The sequence below is a fragment of the Pleurodeles waltl genome, chromosome 1_2, assembly GCF_031143425.1.
Source record: "Pleurodeles waltl isolate 20211129_DDA chromosome 1_2, aPleWal1.hap1.20221129, whole genome shotgun sequence".
Taxonomy (NCBI): Eukaryota; Metazoa; Chordata; class Amphibia; order Caudata; family Salamandridae; genus Pleurodeles; species Pleurodeles waltl.
In genome coordinates, this window is record NC_090437.1 from 134,756,985 (window position 1) to 134,766,197 (window position 9,213).

General features: G+C 42.3%; 2 long non-coding RNA genes across 2 annotated transcripts; one reads left to right on the forward strand and one right to left on the reverse strand.

Moving 5' to 3' along the window:
- Positions 1-204: 204 nt before the first annotated feature.
- Positions 205-5,358, reverse strand: LOC138295369 (uncharacterized). The gene is made up of 3 exons (XR_011203581.1): positions 5,275-5,358; positions 5,066-5,128; positions 205-888 (listed from the first exon to the last, which is right to left on the reverse strand). It is a non-coding gene; the product is annotated as an uncharacterized lncRNA (long non-coding RNA).
- A 97-nt stretch (positions 5,359-5,455) lies between these two features.
- On the forward strand, positions 5,456-8,814 carry LOC138297834 (uncharacterized). The gene is made up of 3 exons (XR_011204378.1): positions 5,456-5,642; positions 6,230-6,368; positions 8,392-8,814. It is a non-coding gene; the product is annotated as an uncharacterized lncRNA (long non-coding RNA).
- Positions 8,815-9,213: the final 399 nt, after the last annotated feature.

Below are 9,213 nucleotides of genomic sequence, written 5' to 3' on the forward strand. Positions count from 1 at the left end.
CTCAATATGGAGTAGCCTAATAGACTTGAAAGTGTACAATAGAGAAGACAGCGACAATCAAGCAATGCGTCTAGTACTGTCAAGAACATAATTCGAGTCCTGGGCCCAGAACATTCCAGATAACTTTATTCAGCCTATTGTTATTAATAACCGTAGATCAGTCAAATGGCCACTCAGTGAACAACCATGACACCATGACAGGGATATATAATGCATTTACTAATGATTTGTTACTTTTTGCAGACAACCTGCCCTCAAATATCCTTATACTATCTATCCATCATACCTTAGTTGAGAAAATTAAACCACATTTTACTAAGCCTAACTGAAAAAGTCACAATACTTGCATATTTAGGTGTCTATCAAACAATCTGTGGTATACAAAGGCCTGTTGAGCAGTTAAGAAGTGGCTAGTAATGTCCCTGAAGTCCAAAAACATGAAGCTAGTGAGAGAATCAAGAGCAGAATATAGAAAAGTGCTAGCTCAAGTTGAAAGAAATTGGAATGAGGACAACTAGAATGACCTGATCATAGCGGCCCAAAACAAAGATAGTGTTACATTCTGGAAAATAATCATTCACAGAAGTAAAGAAGGTTCCATCTGTGCGTGTCACTGCTTGGACCCCAGCACCTGGAGCAGACACTTTAACCAAGTATATTCTGCAACACTGGGACCCTTGCGTTCTTTGTCTGGTCTGATTCCAATCGAACTGTCCCCCATTTTAGGCAAGAAGAGACTAGGCAAGCGATAGGTGCAATAAAGCCTGGGAAAGCTCCAGGCCTTGAACAAATATCAGGTGATCCTTTGAAGCATGGCACAGCAGTGTGGGTCCCATTTATAAATCTGTTATGCGATGCAGTGGCTTCTGGAGCTCCAATTCCAGACACCTGGAGAGGGGAGAAATAGTTCCTATTTTTAAAAAATATAACAAGCAAGATTCAACAAACTATAGACCTATCAGTCTAATAGATACTTTACAAAAAGTCTACGCTAAACAACTTCTAAATAAACTCAGCAATTGGACAGAAGAGAACGGTATACTCTCACCATTCCTAGCAGACTTCACAGAAAGATAGTATGACTGATCAGGTCTTTAGAATTCTATGTAGAGCGTGGACATAGAGGGCATCTGTACGTAGGCTTTGTGGACTTAAGCCAGATTTTGATCTGGTCCCAAGGGGGTTATTATGGGATTACTTGCAAAAACAAGCCATTCCCAATGAGCTCTTGGGGCAGATAGTCAGACTGTACCAATGCACTTATGGTAAAGTCCACTGGGGACCTGGGGGGGGGTGCGTGGCTAACCGCCAAAGATGGAGGACGCATAGCGGAGAAGCTTCCAGATCAGCCCCGATCGACCTTATATAATCCTCTCCTTTATGTGCGCCACCGGCTCCAAGAGGTTAGGAGACCTGGAGAGATAGTGTAACAGGGCTGTGCATAGACGAAAACGATTCCTGTGGGGTCAAAATGGGGTGGATGGATGCAGAGAGGCCTGGGCACAGTGAGCTGTGAGGCCCAGATAATCACCCAGTGGCAGGGGGAGCCATTACAAGCAGTCGGCTGAGGACGGAAGCACTAACTTGCCGTAGAGAGGACAGTGTCGGAGGAAGGAACGGGGCTTAGAGCCCTGGAGATGCTTGGAAGTGAGTGGGAGCCGGCGGCCAGATGTTATTGAGGAAGCCAGAGGGCCCGACCCTCACCTCCACAGAGCTGCACAGCAGTGACTGAGAGGTCCAACTGTGATCGGCGATACCTCCTGTGTTGAGGGGGGCTGGTGCGGCTCCTCATATCAATAGGCCGGCACAAACTGTATAAACAGCTATAGAGCAGACGGCTCGGAGAGGGCATCAGGGCCTGAAGCCCTGGAGACACTTGGAGGTGAGTGGGAGCAGGTGAGCCAAAGTTATCGAGGAGGCCAGTAGGCCCGCTCCTCACCTCTATAAAGCTGCACTGCAGTGAAGGGGTGGCCCCGCTGTGACCGGCGGCACCTCCTATGTTTGGGGGGACTGGGCGTCCGCCTGGTCGATAGACTGGCACACATTCCATGATCTCCACGGTGGGACCGCCAGAGAGGGAACAATTTGCCCAGACTGGATACACAGCCTAGAAATCTACCGGCAGCTTTGGACTGAATAAAGAAGACTACTGGTGTAAACAGAACAGACATTAGAGCTCGCGCTGGGCAGACTGTATTAAGACGAAGACCCATAGGGCCTAGAACAAAGTAGTATTTATGAATGGCGAGGTGCCAGTGGTCCAGATTCTACAAGAGATTACACTTCTACGTATTAGCAGTAGAGTGATTTAATGTCTGAGCAGCGGATTCTGTGGGGCCAGAGGTGTACGCCTTTGCTGGGAGCACATCCGTTCATGGTGCATTCCCATGTCAAACAGGATTACTTTAGAAGCCATCCCAGAGTCATTGGATGATCATCCAACTACTATAGAGATCATTTTCTCATCATCAGACATCATCAAGCTCTTGAAGTCATCAGCAAAGTTTAGAAACCTGAGCCTGATGATTCGCGGATGACTTGAAATTGTGTATCTGATGACTTCAAAAGGTGTGACTAATTCTGATGACTTCAAGAGGATTTCAAAATGAGTATCTGATTACTTCACATGGTGTGACTATTACTGATGACTTTAGGAGGATTTAAGAATGTGTATCTGATGACTTCACAAGGTGTGACTGTTCCTGATGACTTCAGGAGGATTTAAGAATAAGTATCTGATTACTTGATAAGGTCCAATTGTTCTTGATGATTTGAATGTGATTTGAAGACCTCCACAGGCATCTTTTCTTTTTAACATTATGCATTTTCTCCTGGTGGTTTGACAATAATTTGCTGATTACCCCAAGAATATACTCACTATTTTGTTTTCATTTTTGTCAGAAAGGTCCAAACCTACTGTGTGATTTCAGAATGACTTGCTAGTTACTACTCAGTGAACACTATTTAAGTATTACATGTGTTTTCTTTAAATGCAAATTAGCACACAGTGTGCTATATCAGACTAAGTAAGAAAAGTCACAAGTAAATATTTTTTTTATTTGACATATCTTGTATGTATAATAATCAGTATTAACAAGTAAATTGTGATAAAATGTTCAAAACGTTAATTTTGATTCCACTTGGTCAATTGTAGGTAGGGCCATTGCAATTAAGCAGCAATGGAGTGTGAAATTATTGGGCAGTACTGCCTGAACCATGCAGCTGGGAAAAACAAATTATGAATTCAAAGAATGAAAATTATACAGCATGTTGTGTGAAATTTAGCTACTTGATGTTTTAAAAAAGTGTTGCAGACTTGAGCAACTTGAAACTTTACATGCATTTTTTTAACTGTGCAAAGTGCTAAGTCAGCCGAATGCCTGCTGTAGGGAATTGCAAGTCACTTGTTTGAAATTCTGAATAGTGACTGATCCTTTCATCCTCTTCAGTAGAAAGTGGACAAAAATCAGAACCCTATGGGTTAGTCATTCATAATATTAATTGCTTCCAAATCAAGACTTCAGTAAAATATCCAACAGCAAATCTTATTCCAGAACCAAAGATCTAGATGGAAAGACAGGGTCCTGAAAATCTCTGTAAAAGCCACAGCGCACAAGGTCCAGAATCTTGAATCCTGCTCCAGGGCTCATGGGAAGTGTTTGAGGTCACTGAACGTGAAACGCATTAACCACCCAAATCCAAACAGAACCCAATCTTGATATAGATGATGTTGATCTTAATTGAAGCACTGCAACAGGCAAGCATGGCAGAGCACCTTCCATTGTAACCCCTACCTTTTGATTTAATGAACTCTTAGGTCAACAACTATGGGCGGCGTGAAGTCACCTGAGACAGAAGAGGCACTTGGGAGGGAATGGTGACAGCAGCACACCCTTTCACTCCTAAGGTTGCTTTTGTAATCAATGCAGTGGACCTGAGGCTTGCCATTACATTTGTAAATGTTAATAACACTCATATAGCAGCTTAGATTTATGTGATATCCCTTTACCATGGGAAGTAAGAGCCTTTTAGCGAACTTCAAAATACACTTAATTTATGGACAGAATGCTTCACCGACAACTGCACTTTATGCACTTGATGGGGGTACGACATTCTATAAATTACCAAGTGGTAGTGGTATTCTCCTTTATTTGAGCAGTCACTGGGAATCCTTAAGTTAGGAAGCATGTTACAGTGTTTGAGAAAGATAGATGCTATTCCTGTAGAGCAGTTGTTCCCAACCTTTTGACTTCTGTGGACCCCACTATCATTACTGGAACCCGAGGACCTCCACTGAATCATTATTGGAATCGGGGACCCACCTCTGAGTCATTACTGAAAGCTGCGGACCTAATCTGTTAATATTTATTTTTTAAGCTGTCAGGGACCCCCTGAGGAGGCTTTGCGGACCCCCAGCGGTCCCCCGACCACAGGTTGGGAATCACTGCTGTAGAGTATAGCTGTCTGTTGCTTCACTCAACATTTCATCTTTTCTGAATTGCTTGTTGCATTCTGGGATTGCGAGTCATTAAAAGTGAAACTACCAGTTCCTTGCGTAATGTGTTGTAGGTAAAAAAACAGATATGCACATCTTAATTGGTACATAAACATATGTGCCAATAGACTGGATTCAGGTGGCAGATTCCCTAGATGGCCATAGCCAGTGCTTTAAATGGGCCGGTACTGTCCGGTACCTAGTACCGGCACTTTTTCATTTTGAGAGGGAGAGTACCAGCTTTTCTCAAGAAAAACGTAATACTTTTTAATTGGAGAGTACCGGCACTTCTCAGAAACAAGCAGGTACTCTGATACATAGTACCTGCACTTCTATTTTTCCATTTCAAGCACTGGCCATAGCTGTCTCCCGTCTGAAACTGTCCGTGCTTCAATAAAAATGCAATGGGGAAATGACACCCCACCCTATTTTTATTTTCCAAGATCTCTCACTTTCTTTTTCTAACATGTTACTGCATAAATCACCACATAGCATGTATGCATAAATCACCTCAAAACCTCGGTGCGCACGTATAACGTGCTGTTTGCATTGCTCTTAAAACACACTTACAATTTCCTGTTGTCCACCCATTCTTGTACATCCCAATCTATAAGCAGCAACGGAAGGAAACTCCTGCAGAGATCGAAAATATCGAGAGAAATACATTTTCGAATTAACTTCCATTACAGGCATTTTTAAGTGTAAGGAAAATAAAAATGTTACTTATGCTAAAAATAATGGAATGCTACAAAGTAAATCGGAACAGTGGTATTTTCTACCTTACTAAAAACTTTTTTGAAACTCTAGATTCCATGCAGTTGCATTGAGTCCACCTGCTTTTAGCTACACCTGCGACAGCTGGCCCACCAATGTAAAACTTGCCTCAAAGAAACGCAATGTCTTTCTAGCACGCGTCTAAAGAAAGCACTTTGGGACGGACATCCGGTGCCGGAAGGGATTGCCACACAGGAAGTAACGTCACTTGACTGCGCCGCCATTAGGGAACATGAGAGCATTCGGCTGGGAAACGAACAGGAATACGAAATAGGAGAATGATTGTTCTTCTTTGCCCCTTTCAAATGCAATATTCTGCAGTTCACAACTCGGAGATCTCACATTCAGCCTCTGTTTCCGAAAATGCTTTGAGGTAAAAGCACAGTGAGTGCAAAAGGGAATCTGTGTACTCCAAAATGGAGAGCATCCGATAACAATTGAGGGGATAGTGGTTATTTTTCGTTCTGGCATTGCATCACTTGTAAAATATGATTTAATCCCACAGCAGTTTTATTCTCTGTTTAATTGTGGCCTGACTCGGGCATGGTTTTGGAGATAAGCTTTATTTTACCAAAAACTACTCAGCTGTGTATTTAGACATTTAAAATGTGTGCAATCAATTTCCGTGCTCCTAATGCGCATCAGCAACAGCTGACAACTAGTTTATCTTTTTCTGATGGTTAATAAATGCCTTGTGTATCATTCACCTTTTGGCCTTTCTCGTCTGTTTATTAATTGCGTTCCTTTCCCTTCGGTTCAAGTTGTCCAGAAAACTGAAAAAATATACTCTTGTTCAATTGGAGACTAGCCTCTAATGGCACGTGGGTATAGTTTTTAGTCTCTAATAGGACGAGGATGTGTGTATTCAGTTTTGTGGAGCAGAACTCGACCTAAAGGGATTTAAATGATTAACTATAGTATTCTATATATTACACAAGGTCACATTTGTTTTTTCTTTAGCCATGGGAAGGTTACGTGACTTGCCGAGAATCACAGGCTGTTGAGCGGGTGCCGAGCCTCGATCCTGGTTCCTCTCAGTTCCAAAGACAGTAGTTCAGGCCATAACGCAACATCTTTTACTACCTGGAGGTTTCTGCAGGTATGATACATACTTGCCTGTGACACCAATGTATTAGGTATAGGCTTCCTTTTTTGCAAAGCATGTCCCTACGGTTTTCACAATGGAGTCAGTCCTGTGGCTTTTTGTAGGGCACGTCTATATACCACGATTTTAAGCTGGCTTCCAGTAGCATGACCGTTTTTCACCTCACATAGGCTATGTTTGCTAAGCTATTCTTCGGTCACTGCTGGGGCTGGAACATTTTCAACATTACCAAACAACCAGTGATACAAACGTGGTGGTAATAAGTGTCCGTCTTTCCATTCGTTCCACCTACCACAGGTACATCAATTCTTGGGAAGCTGTCAATGGCATTTTTATTGGACTGACGATTTACTAAATCACACTGTAACTATAATCGTGGTTTTTACTTGTGGTCTTTGCCTTTGAGACACTGCTTTTCGGTCTTGTCAATGGTAAGGGGCACAGTGGTGTCAGTCATAATGTCCCAGCTGTTCCTGCAGCCCCTTCAATTATTTCAAATGCCAATGTTTGTCATCATATGTTGAGTGAAAATATCTATGTAGATGTCGGACATTTTTTGAATATTTAGGCCTCCTACATGATTTTTGGATCACTTTGTTTCTGTGTTCTCCTGAAAACATCTTACTTGCTGTTTTTCACCTTCATTTATATTACACTTTCTGTTGCTGATGTCTCTTTAGCGCCATTTGTTCAGAGCCAAAACAAACTTTGAAATGAATAGTTTTAAGTACAATCTCAAGAGCCTACTGACACTCATTTCTACTTTTACCACAAGCAGCATACACAGTGACACAAGCGCACACACAGTCCAAAATGTGTGCACACTCCCAGCCTGCACAAAATAGTCACAATGCCTGCACTTCCAAGATAGATTACATTCAAAGCTTCCCCAATATTTCCTCCCCAAAGTATCAATACAAATTGCATATGTTTTAGCCAACGTCGCCTTACTTTAATATGCTGAATTTGTAGCGCTGAAAACCCCTCTTGGTATGACCAGTGTCAGAAAATGGCACAAAAAACTTCTCATTGTGGTTTTCTTTGAGCATCCCTTAGGACTGTGGATTAGGTAAGGACACATTGGAGAAAGGGCAAGTAAAAGTTAACTAAAGGGCATTGAATCCATCCAATGTCCACCTTGCAAAGTAGTTATAGATGTATGTGCTAGCAGCTGCTTCTGAAGACACAAACATTTACAGAATGTGTCAGCAACTGGCCTGTACTCACGACTTACAATGGCATTGGTTACAAAACAAAAAAAAAGGCACTGGAAAGCAAACAGACCTGAGTTTCTCACATCCATATACGAGTAGTGCATTCAAGTAATTTTTTTGCATTCTCTGTTTCATAGTCATGTTTATCAGATTTTAAAACTGGGACTATAGGTACAGAATGCAGTGGAAATAGATCTGGCTTTGGCCGCCAGCATTTTGGCTTTGTCAGTACTAGTTTTGTATTTTCATGGCTTTTGCAAAACTTTGTTAGGGAAGTTGCTGGGTTCTTGTCAGTTTTGGATAAAAATGGCTAAAAGAAACAATATTTTTTTTCTTCTCAAACTTGCTATAGCAGTTGCTGACACTGAAAAGAACTAAGTTGTCTCACAGTATGTTCCTTATTAAATTGAAGAATGATCCCACAGTGGAGTAAGTCATTGGCTGAAGTGAGCTCACCCTCCGCCCAATGCTGTATGCTGCAGTAGGTGGGACAAAAATGTAAATGACACAGCAGCAGGCCAGTGGAAGAAGAGCTGTCTATTGCATGTATAATTTTAGTGAAATCACCAGACATAAAACCGTCTAATCTGGGTAACCTACAAAATAAATGTTTCTTGAAACTCATTCTGTCACCTTTTTTCATCTCTCAACCCTTTATTCTCTCTTTTCATCTAAAGCTGTTTATAACTCTTTCCTCTCAATTTCTATTGTTTCACCATCTTTTCATCACAATTTTGTTATTACTACAACACTCTCCCTTTCTATTTTTTTTTTAAATCTACTTAATTAAGCTCCTTTTTTAGGTTGAAGCCTTTGCTAAAGGCATCTCGGGGAGCACGAAAACTGACCTACGAATGCATTCGCCTGTTGCTTACCAATGGCTTTGTGGTTTGTAACTCACATTTTCTGGCTTTCTATTTGCTGGCTTCATTTGCTTTAGGCTGTCCAGCTTGAGTTTGTCCCTCCTGTTGCCCAAACCTCGTTTACTGTATTCTTCAACAAACTTGCTTTCTGTAAACAGGCATTTAAATTGTGTTCTTATCTTGTCACATTTGCTGTGCATTCAGAGACAAAGGTCAATGTCAAGCTCCCTCTTCCAGGAAGTTTAGTGTTTATTTTTCTTCAGTCTACCCCCCCCCCCCCCCCCACTCCAATCTCAATCTATCCACTTCAAGTCTACCCTAATCCATACTACCCTACTCCAATCATCCCTCTTCACTCTATCCCAGTCTTCCATACTCCAATTCATCCTGTCTACCCCACTCCACCCTAATCTACCACACTGCACTCTACCCAAATCTACCACATTCCACCCCACTCCAGTCTACCCCTAATCTACTCCACTGTTCCCTGCCCAACTTTGCCCCACTTCACCCACTGGATTCTACCCACCACACTCCATCCCAATCTACCCCACTCCACTCCACTCCAATCTATCCAACTCCACTCAAGGCTACCCCAACCTACCCAAGTCCGACCTAATTCACTTCACTCTACCCTACCATAATCCACTCAATCTACCCCACTCCACTCTACCCCACTCCACTCAAATTCTCTGCACTCTTCCTCAATCTACCCCACGCCAGCCTACCCAAATATCCCACCCAATCACCTCACTCCAATCC